We start from the raw sequence: 20,683 nt of genomic DNA, 5'->3' as shown, positions 1-20,683 counted from the left end.
GCAGGGGTGAGAGGGGGAGGAGGCAAGACAACTTGATAATCAACCAATAGTAGCCAATATTTGGCACAACACCAAACATTGGTAAGCCAATTTTGGGCATCAAACCAATTATATCACCCCGTGTTACACAATACACATAATTCGAATAGCATAAAACATATATAGTGGTGACACGATTATATCTTTATTATATCATGAATAGTGGTCGTTGCTTATAATTATAATCTTGAAACTGAAGCGCAACCCTGCTCAGCATGTTGAGCCGGGAGCCAGGGAGCGAGCGCGTCAACAAGCCTTCTGATGTCATCCGAGGTATGAGCTGAGCTAAGAGTAATTCGCAACCTACCAGTAGTTCAACAATCAGTCAATTTCTCTTGAAATAGACTCTGCCTATCTGGTTCACATACAGTATATTTGCCAAGGGAAAAAGGCGAAATTTGAAACCTGCTTGAGTTGGGTGGCACCACGGGCGGTCTGATTGGCTGGACGAGAAATCCAGATCTCAGAAGATGCCTGCATGGAGTTTCAAACACGGGAAGCATGATCGAGAAACATGAAGCGGAGCACACATCGATGAAGGCAAATGGTAGGAAAACATCGGCGGGAGATGGAACCTGTGAGCCTTGACCGCCGCCTCCTCGCTTCCGACGAGGATGACGATGATGGGGCTGGTTACCTTGAGTTTGGTCAGAGAAGCGAAATACTGCACGTGCTCCCAGATGACCGACCTTCGCCATCTCTCCTTCCTCGAGACGTGGATTGCAGCTGAATCATGGTTGCTATTCTCTCATGTTAAAAGGAAAACTGATGGTGGATGCTCAGTTCAGTTGAGTTCAGTAAGCATGGAAAATCGGCAAACAGTACCATGCACAGAAGCAACCACGGGCACCGGCAAGGCTGTCGAAAATATGAATGAGCGGCCTCGCGATAGAATCAGCCTCTTCCATCTAGTGCTGCCTTTTATCAAATATGTATGTATATATATGTTGCATCTACTGCATACTGCCAGGTGATGGAATTAAAGGAGAGAAGACGCATGCATACAGCAGGAAATCAAGGTGCGACATGTCGCAGTGCTTGTAGACGAAGGCCACTGCTTGGTGCTGCCTCTCCACGAGGCGGATCCCGTCAATGGTGGAGGCATGGTTCAGCGCGTCTGAGAAAATCGCGATCCTCTCATCCTCTGCGGGTTTCCTCCCAGCGGCCAGGAGAGAGCTGATGCTGCCCAGTGCGGTCATCAAGGCCGTGTTTGCGGAGAATCCGGTGGGGCAAAGAAGGCAATCCTGTAGAAGTGACCAAAATCGATCGATGTAAAGGTAAAGAAAACACTTAATAAAACAGCGTAATAATATCTGTTTTGTTTCGTGCTGTACCTCTTTTTTCTGCAGTTTCGCCAGTGACTCCTCCACCAGTTTGTGATAAGTAGTGTACCCGCAGATCAACGAAGAGCCTCTCGGCCCCATGCCATACTCTTGAGCTGCCTGACAAGCATAGCATGCACAAATTAGAGTTGCCAGGCAGGTAGCTTGTTCAGAGTACGTACTGCTACAGTCCTAATAGCAAATGAAATAGTAAGAACCTTGACTGCAGCCTCGCGGACTGCCGGATGCGAGCTGAGGCACATGTAGTCGTTCCCGGAGAAGAGGATCAGCTTCCGGCTCGCCTCGTCGTCTTCTTGGCTGCTCACCTCGCCATCTAACCAGAACAAACGCATGTACGACGTACGTAACCCGTTCATTTAGTATGGTTCCAAGCAAGCAAAAAGTGTGGCATGCATTTTCCTGCACGGCTGAGAGGCAGAGGTATACGGGCACTGACTTGCGGCGAGCCATTGTTGGATGGAGGTGCGGTCGACCTGGATCTCGACGGTGGCGCGGTCCCAGGGGCCCGGTCCGGCGAAGCTGGTTTCGGAGGGCGCCGGCGGCGGCGGCGCGAGGGCGATGAGGCGCGTGTTGAACAGCAGTCTCCGAGCGGCCAGGCTCGCGAGCGCGCCATCCACAAGCGCGTCCCACTGCGCCATTTCGTCTCGTTCCGTCGCTCGGCACGGATGGCGAGGGGGCGTGGATGAGAGGAGAGAGGCAGGAGGAGACGGACAAAGCTGTATTTGTAGCGTGTATGGTATGGTGCAGTGCGCTAGCTGACACCTTGAGACAGGGTGGAAATTGCATGCATGCAGCATTGGATTGGATCCGAATGGGCGACAGGAGCGCTCTCATATTTCTCTGATTCGGATATGTGATGAATCATGAATGGTCCTATCAATTCGATTGTTGCACTTTGGATTTTTGCTTGTAAATAGAAGGGGCTGTCTAATCCGCATTGGTGTGTTTTGTGGCCAAGCACAAACCGGTTGTTGGCGGCAGCTAAAACACCCGAATTTTGCTGGCCCCTCACAGATTCGGGCTTTGCCATGCATGTTTGGATGTATGCACCATTTGCACGTTGTCATGCATATATGTTTGGATGCATACACTATTAGCAACACCCGAATTTTTTCATGAATGTTCGCATGTTAAGGTGTTTTTCTCTATAAATGATTGCATTTTCTTTTGTGGGGATTTAAATGATTGCATGTTGAGAGAAATAGATTAGTGAAGACAGAGCATTCCTGCAATTCCAAAGTCCCTACAAGACGATAAGAAGACACATTCAGGTGTAATAGCCTCTTGTTATTAAGCTAGCCAAAGACTTAAGCTCCCTAATTGCTGACCTTCGTGCGATGGCTCTTCGCTTGGCGTCGCCGCTTCCTCCGTCACCACCTGAGCCGGACTAGTTTCCTTGTTGCGGCTCGTCCGCTTTGTCTTTTTTTCTTTTTATTTTTTAGGCTTGTTGAGCTGTGTCCTCAGCAGAACCTTTTTGTACTATCTGTCGTGCTGCTACTATGTGTGTGAACCTTGTTGTACCTTGTGGCTGTGGTGATTTGCTTTATTTATAAAGCATGATGAAAGCATTTTTCGGTAAGCTTCCTAAATTTTAATGCCTAACAATCAATTAAGGTCTCCAATTTTAAATTTTGGCCACCGGATTTCGATCGGGTGGACAATTTCTCAGTGAGCACTCTCATTCAATTCTTTTAATTCACGATGCTTCCTAACTTTAAGCTCTTCCATTTTGATTGGGGTACAAAATTTTGGATTTGGTTCACATTTTGACCGGTTAACTTTTTTCAAATCAATTGGCAGCATAAAAACATATCAACCCCGTGCACCTTCCCACCATCTAGAAAAAAAAGCTTCTACGATACCGTAGCACTACTATAGTACATGTAGTCACCGACGCAGAAAACTTTTCCACATAAATATGAATTCATTAGCAGATAACACATAATCACACCACGAAAAGCCCACTAAAACATTGCATTATAAATAAAGAGAAAACACACTCCATCATCTCCCCACTCGCCAAACCAAATATTTCTTCAGTTCCAAAATGTAAGGTGTATTAGTTTTTTGAAAAGACAATTTACTTTTATTTTGTCCAAGTTCAGGCCAAAACCCAAACACCTCAGAGATAGATATAGAGGTAGGAATTTGTCGAACGAACCACACTCCTTCGTAGACGTCAGGAGTCCATTGATGAAAAGGGGTTGGGGAAAGCTTAAACCCAGGTCCTACAGTGATGGGGGCAATAGAAATTCCTAAGGAATTTACAGTTGTGTATTGATAAGACCGTTCACAATTTCTTGAAGCTCGATCCCCCCTCCTGATAACCCACAAGTATAGGGGATCGCAACAGTTTTCGAGGGTAGAGTATTCAAACCAAATTTATTGATTCGACACAAGAGGAGCCAAAGAGTACTCTCAAGTATTAGTAGTTGAGTTGCCAATTCAACCACACATGGAAACTTAATATCTGCAGCAAAGTAATATGATAGTAGTGATAACGGTAACAAAAGGTAACGGTAGTAAAATTAATGTTTTTGGTATTTTGTAGTGATGATAGCAATAGCAACGAAAAAGTAAATAAGCGGAGAACAATATATGGAAAGCTCGTAGGCAATGGATCAGTGATGGAGAATTATGCCGGATGCGGTTCATCATGTAACAGCCATAACCTAGGGTGACATAGAACTAGCTCCAGTTCATTGATATAATGTAAGCATGTATTCCGAACATAGTCATACGTGCTTATGGAAAAGAACTTGCATGACATCTTTTGTCCTACCCTCCCGTGGCAGCGGGGTCCTTACGGAAACTAAGGGATATTAAGGCCTCCTTTTAATAGAGAACCAAAACAAAGCATTAACACATAGTGAATACATGAACTCCTCAAACTACGGTCATCACCGGTAAGTATCCCGATTATTGTCACTTCGGGGTTAACGTATCATAACACATAATAGATGACTATAGACTTGCAAGATAGGATCAAGAACACTCATATATTGATGAAAACATAATAGGTTCAGATCTGAAATCATGCCACTCGGGCCCTAGTGACAAGCATTAAGCATAGCAAAGTCATAGCAACATCAATCTCAGAACATAGTGGATACTAGGGATCAAACCCTAGCAAAACTAACCCGATTACATGATAGATCCCATCTAATCCATCACCGTCCACCAAGCCTATGATGGAATTACTCATGCACGGCGGTGAGCATCATGAAATTGGTGATGGAGGATGGTTGATGATGACGATGGCGACGGATTTCCCTCTCCGGAGCCCCGAACGGACTCCAGATCAGCCCTCCCGAGAGGTTTTAGGGCTTGGCGGCGGCTCCGTATCGTAAAACGCGATGATTTCTTCTCTCTGATTTTTTTCTCCCCGAAACTCAATATATGGAGTTGGAGTCGGAGAGGCAACAGGGGGCCCACGAGGTAGGGGGCGCGCCCCCACCCTCGTGGAGAGGTGGTGGGCCCCCTGGCCTTCATCTTTTGCAGGTATTTTTCTTATTTTCTGAAAAGTGGCTCCGTGAAGTTTCAGGTCATTCTGAGAACGTTTGCTCCTACACATAAATAACACCATGGTAATTCTGCTGAAAACAGTGTCAGTCCGGGTTAGTTCCATTTAAATCATGCAAGTTAGAGTCCAAAACAAGGGCAAAAGTGTTTGGAAAAGTAAATACGTTGGAGACGTATCAACTCCTCCAAGCTTAAACCTTTGCTTGTCCTCAAGCAATTCAGTTGATAAACTGAAAGTGATAAAAAAAACTTTTACAAACTCTGTTTGCTCTTGTTGTTGTAAATATGTAAAGTCAGCATTCAAGTTTTCAGCAAAGATTATAACTAACCATATTCACAATAACGCATAGGTCTCAAGTTTACTCATATCAATGGCATAATCAACTAGCGAGCAATAATAATAAATCTCGGATGACAACACTTTCTCAAAACAATCATAATATGATATAACAAGGTGGTATCTCGCTAGCCCTTTCTGAGACCGCAAAACATAAATGCAGAGCACCTTTAAAGACCAAGGACTGACTAGACATTGGTAAAAGAGATCTAGTCAAGTCATACTCAATGTAAACTAACAGTAATGAATGCAAATGACAACGGTGCTCTCCAACTGGTGCTTTTTAATAAGAGGATGACGACTCAGCATAAAAGTAAATAGATAGGCCCTTCACAGAGGGAAGCAGGGATTTGTAGAGGTGCTAGAGCTTGGTTTTGAAATAGAGGTGAATAATATTTTGAGCGGTATACTTTCATTGTCAACATAACAACCAAGAGATGGCGATATCTTCCATGCTACACACATCATATGCGGTTCCCAAACAGAATGGTAAAGTTTATACTCCCCCTTCCACCAACAAGCATCAATCCATGGCTTGCTCGAAACAACGAGTGCCTCCAACTAACAAGAGTCCCAGGGGGAGTTTTGTTTGCAATTATTTTGATTTAGTTTGCATAAAGAATGGGACTGGGCATCCCGGTGACCAGCCATTTATCTCGTGAGTGAGGAGCGAAGTCCATTCCTCTTGAGAATAACCCGCCTAACATGGAAGATACAGACAACTCTAGTTGATACATGAGCTATTCGAGCATACAAAACAGGATATTTATTTGAAGGTTTAGAGTTTGGCACATACAAATTTTCTTGGAACGACAGGTAGATACCGTATATAGGTAGGTATAGTGGACTCATGTAGAATAACTTTGGGGTTTAAGGAGTTTGGATGCACAAGCAGTATTCCCGCTTAGTACAGGTGAAGGCTAGCAAAAGACTGGTAAGCGACCAGCTAGAGAGCGACAACAGTCATGAACATGCATTAAAATTAATCAACACCGAATGCAAGCATGAGTAGGATATAATCCATCATGAACATAAATATCGTGAAGGCTATGCTGATTTTGTTTCAACTACATGCGTGAACATGCACCAAATCAAGTCACTTAAATCATTCAGAGGAGGATACCACCCTATCATACCACATCATAACCATTTTAATAGCGTGTTGGCACGCAAGGTAAACCATTATAACTCATAGCAAATCAAGCATGACATAAGAAACTATGATTTCTAGTTGTCATTGCAAACATGTTTATTCATAATAGGCTGAATCGGGAACGATGAACTAATCATATTTACAAAAACAAAAGAGGTCGAGCTCATACCAGCTTTTCTCATCTCAGCCAGTCCATCATATATCATCATAATTGCTTTTCACTTGCACGACTGAATAGTGTGAATAATAATAATAGTGCACGTGCATTGGACTAAGATGGAATCTACAAGCATTCAATAAATAGGAGAAGACAAGGCAATATGGGCTCTTTTGTCAGATCAACAATAATGCATATAAGAGCCACTTCAACAATTTAATTATGGTCTTCTCCTATCGACCCCCAAAGAAAAGAAAAGAAGTAAAACTATTTACACTTGAAAGCTCCCAACAAGCAAAAGAAGAACAGGAAATCTTTTTGGGCTTTCTTTTTAATTATTACTACGAGCATGGAAATTAAACTGATTAAAAGTTACAACTAATTTTTTTGTTTTTCTTAAGGTTTATTAAACACACAAGAAGAAAGCATAAAAAGGAAATTAAACTAGCATGGATGATACAATGAAAAAGTATGAGCACCGACATCTAGCAATGAGTGTGTGAAATACATACTCCCCCAAGCTTAGGCTTTTGGCCTAAGTTGGTCTATGGCCACGGCTGGCCTGGCGGATATCCATAATAATAGCTGGGGTCGCACTGAGAAGAAGAAGAGGAAGACTCCGATTGCCACTGGCTGACAATCATCTCCGGATCTCACTGGTAATTAGACTGTCGTGGAGGATCAACTTGTGGTTCCGGCTCTGGCTCCACGGCTAGTGCAGGGTTCCGGTAGGCGTGAATAGCCTTCAACGGAACAAGGTGTTGGGGAACATAGTAATTTCAAAAAAATTCCTACGCACACGCAAGATCATGGTGATGCATAGCAATGAGAGGGGAGAGTGTTGTCTACGTACCCTCGTAGACCGTTCGTGGAAGCGTTATATCAACGCGGTTGATGTAGTCGTACGTCTTCACGATCCGACCGATCCAAGTAACGAAAGCACGGCACCTCTGAGTTCTGCACACGTTCGGCTCGGTGACGTCCTCGCCTTCTCGATCCAGCAAGAGGGGCAAAGTAGTAGATGAGTTCCGGCAGCACGACGGCGTGGTGACGGTTTTGGTGAAGAACAATCTCTGCAGGGCTTCGTTTTAGCACTACGAAAACTAGGACGGGGGATAAACTTGAGGGGTCGGGGTTGCCGGCACACGGCTTGGTGTTTCTTGATCTGTCTTTGGTGCTAGCCCTGCCCCTCTATTTATATGTTGAGCCCTCGGGTCGAAACTTGGAGTAAAAGCCTCCACAAAGTCGGTTTCACCCTAAAGGCAAGAGTCCTTCTCGGACTCCAGGGCCAGACGCCAGGGTTCCTAGCGTCTGGACCCAGACGCCAGGGACCCTGGCGTCTGGCCCATGGACTCCGCAAAACTTCCTTTTGCGCTTTCCAAAAACCTTGTGGGCTTTCCCCTTTGGCCCAAATAAAGTGTTCTCGTACCCAAACATTTCGGGAAACATCCGGAACCCCTTCCGGTGAATTCCAGAACCCTTCCGTGACCAAACACTATTATCCCATATATCAAACTTTATCTCCGGACCATTCCGGAGTTCCTCGTCATGTCCGTGATCTCATCCCGGACTCCGAACAACATTCGGTCACCAACATACATAACTCATATAATACTATATCGTCAACGAACATTAAGCGTGCGGACCCTACGGGTTCGAGAACTATGTAGACATGACCGAGACACCTCTCTGGTCAATAACCAATAGCAGGACCTGGATGCCCATATTGGCTCCTACATATTCTACAAAGATCTTTATCGGTCAGACCGCATAACAACATACGTTGTTCCCTTTGTCATCGGTATGTTACTTCCCCGAGATTCGATCGTCGGTATCTCAATACCTAGTTCAATCTCGTTACCGGCAAGTCTCTTTACTCGTTCCGTAATACATCATCCCGTAACTAACTCATTAGTTGCAATGCTTGCAAGGCTTATAGTGATGTGCATTACCGAGTGGGCCCAGAGATACCTCTCCGACAATCCGAGTGACAAATCCTAATCTCGAAATACGCCAACCCAACAAGTACCTTTGGAGACACCTGTAGAGCACCTTTATAATCACCCAGTTACGTTGTGACGTTTGGTGGCACACAAAGTGTTCCTCCGATAAACGGGAGTTGCATAATCTCATAGTTAGAGGAACATGTATAAGTCATGAAGAAAGCAATAGCAACAAACTAAACGATCATGTGCTAAGCTAACGGAATGGGTCAAGTCAATCACATCATTCTCCTAATGATGTGATCCCGTTTATCAAATGACAACTCTTTGTCTATGGCTAGGAAACATAACCATCTTTGATCAACGAGCTAGTCAAGTAGAGGCATACTAGTGACACTCTGTTTGTCTATGTATTCACACATGTATCATGTTTCCGGTTAATACAATTCTAGCATGAATAATAAACATTTATCATGATATAAGGAAATGAACAATAACTCTATTATTGCCTCTAGGGCATATTTCCTTCAGTCTCCCATGTGATTTAACATCAATATTTCACATCACCATGTGATTTAACATCAATAGTTCACATCACCATGTGATTAACACCCATAGTTCACATCGTCATGTGACAACACCCAAAGGGTTTACTAGATTCAATAATCTAGTTCACATCGCTATGTGATTAACGCCCAAAGAGTACTAAGGTGTGATCATGTTTTGCTTGTGAGAGAAGTTTAGTCAACGGGTCTGCCACATTCAGATCTGTAAGTATTTTGCAAATTTCTATGTCAACAATGCTCTGCACTAAGCTACTCTAGCTAATTGCTCCCACTTTCAATATGTATCCAGATTGAGACTTTGAGTCATCTGGATTAGTGTCAAACCTTGCATCGACGTAACCTTTTACGACGAACCTTTTGTCACCCCCATGATTGAGAAACATATCCTTATTCCACTAAGGATAATTTTGACCAATGTCCAGTGATCTACTCCTAGATCACTATTGTACTCCCTTGCCAAACTCAGGGAAGGGTATACAATAGGTCTGGTACACAGCATGGCATACTTAATAGAACCTATGGCTGAGGCATAGGGAATGACTTTCATTCTATCTCTATCTTCTGCCGTGGTCGGGTTTTGAGTCTTACTCAACTTCACACTTTGTAACACAGGCAAGAACTCCTTCTTTGAATGTTCCATTTTGAACTACTTCAAAATCTTGTCAAGGTATGTACTCATTGAAAAACTTATCAAGCATCTTGATCTATCTCTATAGATCTTGATGCTCAATATGTAAGCAGCTTCACCGAGGTCTTTCTTTGAAAAACTCATTTCAAACATTCCTTCATGCTTTACAGAATAAATCTACATTATCTTCGATCAACAATATGGCATACACATATACTTATCAGAAATGATGTAGTGCTCCCACTCACTTTCTTGTAAATACAGGCTTCACCGCAAGTCTGTATGAAACTATATGCTTTGATCAACTTATCAAAGCGTTTATTCCAACTCCGAGAGGCTTGCACCAGTCCATAAATGGATCGCTGGAGCTTGCACACTTTGTTAGCTCCCTTTGGATCGACAAAACCTTCTTGTTGCATCATATGCAACTCTTCTTCCAGAAATCCATTCAGGAATGCAGTTTTGACATCCATCTGCCAAATTTCATAATCATAAAAAGCGGCAATTGCTAACATGATTCAGACAGACTTAAGCATAGATAAGAGTGATAAACGCTCATCGTAGTCAACACCTTGAACTTGTCGAAAACCTTTTTGCGACAATTCTAGCTTTGTAGATGGTAACACTACTATCAGCGTCCGTCTTCCTCTTGAAGATCCATTTAATCTCAATGGCTCACCGATCAATGGGCAAGTTAATCAAAGTCCATACTTTGCTCTCATACATGGATCTCATCTCAGATTTCATGGCCTTAAGCCATTTCGCAGAATCTGGGCTCGTCATCGCTTCCTCATAGTTCGTAGGTTCATCATGGTCAAGTAACATGACCTCCAGAACAGGATTACCGTACCACTCTGGTGCGGATCTCACTCTGATTGACCTACGAGGTTCAGTAGTAACTTGATCTGAAGTTACATGATCATCATCATTAGCTTCCTCACTAATTGGTGTAGGAGTCACAGAAACATATTTCTGTGATGAACTACTTTCCAATAAGGGAGCAAGTACAGTTACCTCATCAAGTTCTACTTTCCTCCCACTCACTTCTTTCGAGAGAAACTCCTTCTCTAGAAAGGATCCATTCTCAACAATGAATATCTTGCCTTCGGATCTGTGATAGAAGGTGTACCCAACATTTTCTTTTGGGTATCCTATGAAGATTTACTTCTCCGATTTGGGTTCGAGCTTATCATGTTGAAACTTTTTCACATAAGCATCGCAGTCCCAAACTTTAAGAAACGACAGCTTAGGTTTCTCGCCAAACCACAGTTCATACGGTGTCGTCTCAACTGATTTTGATGGTGCCCTATTTAACGCGAATGTAGCTGTCTCTAATGCATAACCCTAAAACGATAGTGGTAAATCGGTAAGAGACATCATAGATCGCACCATATCTAATAAAGTACGATTACGACGTTCGGACACACCATTACGCTGTGGTGTTCCAGGTGGCATGAGTAGTGAAACTATTTCACATTGTTTTAACTGAAGGCCAAACTCGTAACTCAAATATTTTACTTCTGCGATCATATCATAGAAACTTTTATTTTTGTTACGATGATTCTCCACTTCACTCTGAAATTCTTTGAACTTTTCAAATATTTCAGACTTGTGTTTCATCAAGTAGATATACTCATATCTGCTCAAATCATCTGTGAAGGTCAGAAAATAACAATACTTGCCGTGAGCCTTAACACTCATCGGACCGCATACATCAGTATGTATTATTTCCAATAAGTTAGTTGCTCGCTCCATTGTTCCGGAGAACGGAGTCTTAGTCATCTTGCCCATGAGGCATGGTTCGCAAGCATCAAGTGATTCATAATCAAGTGATTCCAAAAGTCCATCAACATGGAGTTTCTTCATGCGCTTTACACCAATATGACCTAAACAGCAGTGCCACAAATAAGTTGCATTGTCATTATTAACTTTGCATCTTTTGGTTTCAATATTATGAATATGTGTATCACTATGATCGAGATCCAACGAACCATTTTCATTGGGTGTGTAACCATATAAGGTTTTATTCATGTAAACAGAACAACAATTTATTCTCTTACTTAAATGAATAACCGTATTGCAATAAACATGATCAAATCATATTCATGCTCAACGCAAACACCAAATAACAATTATTTAGGTTCAACACTAATCCCGAAAGTATAGGGAGTGTGCGATGATGATCATATCAATCTTGGAACCACTTCCAACACACATCGTCACTTCACCCTTAACTAGTCTCTGTTCATTCTGCAACTCCCGTTTCGAGTTACTACTCTTAGCAACTGAACCAGTATCAAATACCGAGGGGTTGCTATAAACACTAGTAAAGTAGACATCAATAACATGTACATCAAATATAGCTTTGTTCACTTTGCCATCCTTCTTATCCACCAAATACTTGGGGTAGTGCCGCTTCTAGTGACCAGTCCCTTTGCAGTAGAAGCACTTAGTCTTAGGCTTAGGTCTAGACTTGGGTTTCTTCACTTGAGCAGCAACTTGTTTGCCATTCTTCTTGAAGTTTTCCTTCTTCCCTTTGCCCTTTCTCTTGAAATTAGTGGTCTTGTCAATCATCAATGCTTGATGTTTTTCTTGATTTCTACCTTCGCCCATTTTTGCACCGCGAAGATCTTGGCAATTGTTTCCGTTATCCCTTGCATATCATAGTTCATCACGAAGTTCTACTAACTTGGTGATGGTGACTAGAGAATTCTGCCAATCACTATTTTATCTGGAAGATTAACTCCCACTTGATTCAAGCGATTGTAGTACCCAGACAATCTGAGCACATGCTCACCGCTTGAGCTATTCTCCTCCATCTTTTAGCTATAGAACTTGTTGGAGACTTCATATCTCTCAACTCGGGTATTTGCTTGAAATATTAACTTCAACTCCTGGAACATCTCATATGGTCCATGACATTCAAAACGTCTTTGAAGTCCCGATTCTAAGCCATTTAAGCATGGTGCACTAAACTATCAAGTAGTCATCATATTGAGCTAGCCAAACGTTCATAACATCTGCATCTGCTCCTGCAATAGGTTTGTCACCTAGCGGTGCATCAAGGACATAATTCTTCTGTGCAGCAATGAGGATAAACCTCAGATCACGGATCCAATCCGCATCATTGCTACTAACATCTTTCAACTTAGTTTTCTCTAGGAACATATCAAAAATAAAACAGGGGAGCTAAACGCGAGCTATTGATCTACAACATATATATGCTTATACAACCAGGACTAAGTTCATGATAAATTTAAGTTCAATTAATCATATTACTTAAGAACTCCCACTTAGATAGACATCCCTCTAATCCTCTAAGTGATCACATGATCCATATCAACTAAACCATGTCCGATCATCACGTGGGATGGAGTAGTTTCAATGGTGAACATCACTATGTTGATCATATCTACTATATGATTCACACTTGACCTTTCGGTCTCCGTGTTCCGAGGCCATATCTGTTATATGCTAGGCTCATCAAGTTTAACCTAAGTATTCCGCGTGTGCAACTGTTTTGCACCTGTTCTATTTGAACGTAGAGCCTATCACACCCGATCATCACGTGGTGTCTTAGCACGAAGAACTTTCGCAACGGTGCATACTCAGGGAGAACACTTATACTTTGATAATTTAGTGAGGGATCATCTTATAATGCTACCGTCAATCAAAGCAAGATAAGATGCATAAAAGATAAACATCACATGCAATCAAAATATGTGACATGATATGGCCATCATCATCTTGTGCCTTTGGTCTCTATCTCCAAAGCAACGTCATGATCTCCATCGTCACCGGCATGACACCATAATCTCCATCATCTTGATCTATATCAATGTGTCGTCACATGGTCGTCTCGCCAACTATTGCTCTTGCAACTATTGCTATCGCATAGCGATAAAGTAAAGCAATTATTTGGCACTTGCATCTTATGCAATAAAGAGACAACCATAAGGCTTCTGCCAATTGCCGATAACTTCAACAAAACATGATCATCTTATACAACAACTTATATCTCATCACATCTTGACCATATCACATCACAACATGCCCTGCAAAAACAAGTTAGACGTCCTCTACTTTATTGTTGCAAGTTTTACGTGGCTGCTACGGGCTTATCAAGAACCGTTCTTACCTACGCATCAAAACCACAATGATAGTTTGTCAAGTTAGTGCTGTTTTAACCCTCTCAAGGACCGGGCGTAGCCACACTCGGTTCAACTAAAGTTGGAGAAACTGACACCCGCCAGCCACCTGTGTGCAAAGCACGTCGGTAGAACCAGTCTCGCGTAAGCGTACGCGTAATGTCGGTTCGGGCCGCTTCATCCAACAATACCGCCAAACAAAAGTATGACATGCTGGTAAGCAGTATGACTTATATCGCCCACAACTCACTTGTGTTCTACTCGTGCATATGACATCTACGCATAAAACCTGGCTCGGATGCCACTGTTGGGGAACGTAGTAATTTCAAAATTTTCCTACGCACACGCAAGATCATGGTGATGCATAGCAATGAGAGGGGAGAGTGTTGTCTACGTACCCTCGTAGACCATTTGCGGAAGCGTTATATCAACGCGGTTGATGTAGTCGTACGTCTTCACGATCCGACCGATCCAAGTATCGAAAGCACGGCACCTTCGAGTTCTGCACACGTTCGGCTCGGTGACGTCCTCGCCTTCTCGATCCAGCAAGAGGGGCGAAGTAGTAGATGAGTTCCGGCAGCACGACGGCGTGGTGATGGTGTTGGTGAAGAACAATCTCTGCAGGGCTTCGCTTAAGCACTACGAAAACTAGGACGGAGGATAAACTAGAGGGGACGGGGTTGCCGGCACATGGCTTGGTGTTTCTTGATCTGTCTTTGGTGCTATCTCTGCCCCTCTATTTATATGTTGAGCCCTGGGGTCGAAACTTGGAGTAAAAGCCTCCACAAAGTCGGTTTCACCCGAAAGCCAAGAGTCCTTCTCGGACTCCAGGGCCAGACGCCAGGGTTCCTGGCGTCTGGACCCAGACGCCAGGGACCCTGGCGACTGGCCCCTGGACTCCACAAAACTTCCTTTTGCGCTTTCCAAAACCCTTGTGGGCTTTCCCCTTTGGCCCAAATAAAGTGTTCTCGTACCCAAACATTTCGGGAAACATCCGGAACCCCTTCCGGTGAATTCCGGAACCCTTCCGGTGACCAAACACTATTATCCCATATATCAAACTTTATCTCCGGACCATTCCGGAGTTCCTCGTCATGTCCGTGATCTCATCCTGGACTTCGAACAACATTCAGTCACCAACATACATAACTCATATAATACTATATCGTCAATGAACATTAAGCGTGCGGACCCTATGGGTTCAAGAACTATGTAGACATGACCGAGACACCTCTCTGGTCAATAACCAATAGCGGGACCTGGATGCCCATATTGGCTCCTACATATTCTACGAAGATGTTTATCAGCCAGACCGCATAACAATATACGTTGTTCCCTTTGTCATCGGTATGTTACTTGCCCGAGATTCGATCGTTGGTATCTCAATACCTAGTTCAATCTCGTTACCGACAAGTCTCTTTACTCATTCCGTAATACATCATCCCGCAACTAACTCATTAGTTTCAATGCTTGCAAGGCTTATAGTGATGTGCATTACCGAGTGGGCCCAGAGATACCTCTCCGACAATCGGAGTGACAAATCCTAATCTCAAAATATGCCAACCCAACAAGTACCTTTGGAGACACCTGTAGAGCACCTTTATAATCACCCAGTTACGTTGTGACGTTTGGTGGCACACAAAGTGTTCCTCCAGTAAACGGGAGTTGCATAATCTCATAGTCATAGGAACATGTATAAGTCATGAAGAAAGCAATAACTACAAACTAAACGATCATGTGCTAAGCTAACGGAATGGGTCAAGTCAATCACATAATTCTCCTAATGATGTGATCCCATTAATCAAATGACAACTCTTTGTCTATGGCTAGGAAACATAACCATCTTTGATCAACGAGCTTGTCAAGTAGAGGCATACTAGTGACACTCTGTTTGTCTATGTATTCACACATGTATCATGTTTCCGGTTAATACAATTCTAGCATGAATAATAAACATTTATCATGATATAAGGAAATAAATAATAACTTTATTATTGCCTCTAGGGCATATTTCCTTCACAAGATATGTGCCTGAAGATAAATCGAACAAAGAAGGAGCAGGCAGGGTAATAGTCTCAGGATGATGTTTGTTAAAGAACAATTGATATTTAAGCTTTCCTTCCCTATTCTTAACAATAAAAATCATGTGCCACCATACTTTTATAATCTAGATAAACACGAGGCATCACCTTTTCTTCCTTCTCAAAATGCCTAATAGGTATGTTAAAATGTGCAGCTAGGCGTGAAGTATAGATGCCTCCAAAGATGGGGCCCTTGGTATGGTTCAGACTTAACCGTTTGGCAATAATACCGCCCATACTAAAAGTGTTATCACTATATAAACCGTGGAGCAGAATAATAATATCAGGGATACTAAGGTTTCCACAGTTTCCGCGACCAATTAAACAATGACTAGCAAATAATGCAAAGTAACGTAAAACAGGAAAATGTATGCTAGTGATTCATGCATCGGAAACCTTCTTTGTTTCCCCTACAGTGATAGTATCAATGAACCCCTCCACATCATCGTGATGTGGTTCTTCTGTATTGCCCTCAAAAGGGACTAAACAAACCCGACAAAAATCATAAAGTGACATCTCCTTATGCTCATCATATAAATGAAACTCCACCGTAGGTGGTGAGCTCCTAGAATGGAAATGAAAGTTTTGCACAAAGGTATTTGTGAGTAAGAGATACTGATCACATTGGTTGTGGAGGAAAGTGGTGAGGCCTGCATTTTTAGCCAATTCATGAAAATCTTCATAAATCCCGGCTACTCTCAAGAAATCATCGGAAGCCAATTCACACGCCCGAATCTCCGCGGTGCGAGGTAGATTATACTTAGGCTTTGGTGCCTTTTCCTTCGAGCTTTGGCTCGATGAGCCCCTCAAAAGTCTCCTCGTCATTTTCTGAAATTTTTAGTAACTTCAAAATAACAGTAAACCAAACTCAATAATATTGATAGCAACTACTCCTACAAGTGCCTAGGGCCTATATCATGCATCAAAACTACTTTTGACCATATAAATTTGACATGCAAGCTCAAGAACAAGGTCACCTAAGCAGCAAAAATTTGCAATGAATAAAGCAGTGGAACAAAAACTAATTGGACCAATGGAAGAGTCACTTACCAAGGAACAATCTCCCCAAGCAGTTTTGTGAGAGGTGCTTTGAGAAAGGAGATCGAAAATGGCAGCAAAATGAGCTTGGACTCGGTTTTGAGCTGGATATTCGTGTTTGTGGGAGGAAGATGAAGTGTGTGGGTGCAGGAATAAGTGGAGGGGAGCCACCATGGGCCCACGAGGTAGGGGCGCGCCCTCCACCCTCGTGGGCAGGTGGTTGACCCCCCTGCTGTGTTCTCAGTACCAAATATTATCAAATATTCTAGAAAAAATCTGCTACCTCTTGAGCATTGCGTTGGATTTCCCCGAAGAGGAGAGGATGATGCAGCAAAGTAGCGTAAGTATTTCCCTTAGTTTTTGAGAACCAAGGTATCAATCCAGTAGGAGGCTACGCTCGAGTCCCTTGTACCTACACAAAAACAATAATTCAACGCAACCAACGCGCTTAGGGGTTGTCAATCCCTTCATGGCCACTTACGAAAGTGAGATCTGATAGAGATGATAAATAATATTTTTTGGTATTTTTGGTATAGAGATGCAAAGTGAAAAGTAAAAGGCAAAGTAAAAGCAAAGCAATAATAAAGTGATGGAGATTAATATGATGAGAAAGAGACCCGGGGACCATAGGTTTCACTAGTGGCTTCTCTCAAGAGCATAAGTATTCTATGGTGGGTGAACAAATTACTGTTGAGCAATTGACAGAACTGAGCATAGTTATGAGAATATCTATGTATGATCATGTATATAGGCATCACATCCGAGACAAGTAGACCGAAACGATTCTGCATCTACTACTATTACTCCACTCATCGACCGCTATCCAGCATGCATCTAGAGTATTAAGTTAAAAATAGAGTAATGCCTTAAGCAAGATGACATGATGTAGAGGGATAGTTTCATGAAATATGATTAAAAAACTCATCTTGTTATCCTTGATGGCAACAATACAATACGTGCCTTGCTGCCCCTTCTGTCACTGGAAAAGGACACCGCAAGATTGAACCCCAAGCTAAGCACTTCTCCCATGGCAAGAACAACCAATCTAGTAGGCCAAACCAAACTAATAATTCGAAGAGACTTGCAAATATAACCAATCATACATAAAAGAATTCAGAGAAGATTCAAATATTATTCATAGATAGACTTGATCATAAACCCACAATTCATCGGTCTCAACAAACACACCGCAAAAAGAAGATTACATCAAATAGATCTCCACAAGAGAGGGGGAGAACATTGTATTGAGATCCAAAAAGAGAGAAGAAGCCATCTAGCTACTAACTATGGACCCGTAGGTCTGAAATAAACTACTCACACTTCATCGGAGAGGCTTGGATGTTGATGTAGAAGCCCTCCGTGATCGATGCCCCCTCCGGCGGAGCTCCAGAACAGGCCCCAAGATGGGATCTCGTGGATACAGAAAGTTGCAGCGATGGAATTAGGTTTTTGGCTCCGTATTTGATCGTTTGGGGGTACGTGGATATATATAGGAGGAAGGAGTACATCGTGTTGGGGATCGTAGCAGAAATTCAAAATTTTCTACGCATCACCAAGATCAATCTTTGGAGTAATCTAGCAACGAGGGGAAGGAGAGTGCATCTACATACCCTTGTAGATCGCTAAGCGGAAGCGTTCAAGTGAACGGGGTTGATGGAGTCGTACTCGTCGTGATCCAAATCACCGATGATCCTAGTGCCGAACGGACGGCACCTCCATGTTCAACACACGTACAGCCCGGTGACGTCTCCTACGCCTTGATCCAGCAGGAGAGGTTGGGAAGACTCCATCCAGCAGCAGCACGACGGCGTGGTGGTGGTGGAGGAGCGTGGTACTCCAGCAGGGCTTCGCCAAGCACCGCAAGAGACGAGGAGGGAGAGGGGTAGGGCTGCGCCAAGAAGGAGATGTTCTCGTGTGTATGGCAGCCCAAAACCCCACTATATATAGGGGAAAGGGAGGGGCTGCGCCCCCACCTAGGTTTCCACCCCTAGGGGTGGCGGCCAGCCCTAGATCCCATCTAGGGGGGCGGCCAAGGGGGGAGAGAGGGGGGGCGCACCACTAGGTGGGCCTTAGGCCCATCTGAGCCTAGGGTTTCCCCCTTTTCCCTTCTCTCTTCGCCTTGGGCCCTGGTGGGGGGCGCACCAGCCCACCTGGGGCTGGTCCCCTCTCACACTTGGCCCACGCAGCCCTCTGGGGCAGGTAGCCCCACCTGGTGGACCCCCGGGACCCTCCCGGTGGTCCCGGTACGTTACCGATAGCACACAAAACTTTTCCGGTGACCAAAACAGGACTTCCCATATATAAATCTTTACCTCCGGACCATTCTGGAACTCCTCGTGACGTCCGGGATCTCATCCGGGACTCCGAACAACATTCAGTAACCACGTATATCTATTCCCTATAACCCTAGCGTCATCGAACCTTAAGTGTGTAGACCCTACGGGTTCGGGAACCATGCAGACATGACCGAGACAACTCTCCGGCCAATAACCAATAGCGGGATCTGGATACCCATGTTGGCTCCCACATGTTCCACGATGATCTCATCGGATGAACCACGATGTCGAGGATTCAATTAATCCCGTATTCAATTCCCTTTGTCTTGCGGTACGATACTTGCCCGAGATTCGATCATCGGTATCCCGATACCTTGTTCAATCTCGTTACCGGCAAGTCTCTTTACTCGTTCCATAACACATCATCCCGTGATCAACTCCTTGATCACATTGTGCACATTATGATGTTGTCCTACCGAGTGGGCCCAGAGATACCTCTCAGTTTACACGGAGTGACAAATCCCAGTCTCGATTCATGCCAACCCAACAGACACTTTCGGAGATACCTGTAGTGTACCTTTATAGCCACCTAGTTACGTTGTGACGTTTGGCACACCCAAAGCACTCCTACGGTATTCGGGAGTTGCACAATCTCATGGTCTAAGGAAATGATACTTGACATTAGAAAAGCTTTAGCATACGAACTACACGATCTTTGTGCTAGGCTTAGGATTGGGTCTTGTCCATCACATCATTCTCCTAATGATGTGATCCCGTTATCAACGACATCCAATGTCCATGGTCAGGAAACCGTAACCATCTATTGATCAACGAGCTAGTCAACTAGAGGCTTACTAGGGACATGTTGTTGTCTATGTATCCACACATGTATCTGAGTTTCCTATCAATACAATTCTAGCATGGATAATAAACGATTATCATGAACAAGGAAATATAATAATAACCAATTTATTATTGCCTCTAGGGCATATTTCCAACACATCGATGGAGCTTTGAGGGGCCCACGAGGCAGGGGGCGCGCCCTAGAGGGGGGGAGCGCCTGATAACCCACAAGTATAGGGGATCGCAATAGCTTTCGAGGGTAGAGTATTCAACCCAAATTTATTGATTCGACACAAGGGGAGCCAAAGAATATTCTCAAGTATTAGCAGCTGAGTTGTCAATTCAACCACACCTGGAAACTTAGTATCTACAGAAAGTGTTTAGTAGCAAAGTAATATGATAGTGGTGGTAGCGGCAACAAAAGTAAAGACAACAAAAGTAATGTTTTTGGTATTTTGTAGTGATTGTAACAGTAGCAGCGAGAAAGTAAATAAGCGTAAACCAGTATATGGAAAACGCGTAGGCACCGGATCAGTGATGGATAATTATGTCGGATGCGGTTCATCATGTAACAGTCATAACATAGGGTGACACAGAACTAGCTCCAAT

The 20,683-nt window shown here is 43.5% G+C and overlaps 1 pseudogene; it reads right to left on the bottom strand.

The window, feature by feature from the left end:
- Positions 1-82: 82 nt before the first annotated feature.
- LOC119268909 lies at positions 83-2,086 on the bottom strand (annotated as a pseudogene).
- Positions 2,087-20,683: the final 18,597 nt, after the last annotated feature.

This window comes from Triticum dicoccoides, chromosome 3A, assembly GCF_002162155.2.
Source record: "Triticum dicoccoides isolate Atlit2015 ecotype Zavitan chromosome 3A, WEW_v2.0, whole genome shotgun sequence".
Lineage (NCBI taxonomy): Eukaryota > Viridiplantae > Streptophyta > Magnoliopsida > Poales > Poaceae > Triticum > Triticum dicoccoides.
The sequence above is the reverse complement of the archived record's forward strand: the minus strand, read 5'-3'. Positions and strand labels throughout refer to the sequence as shown.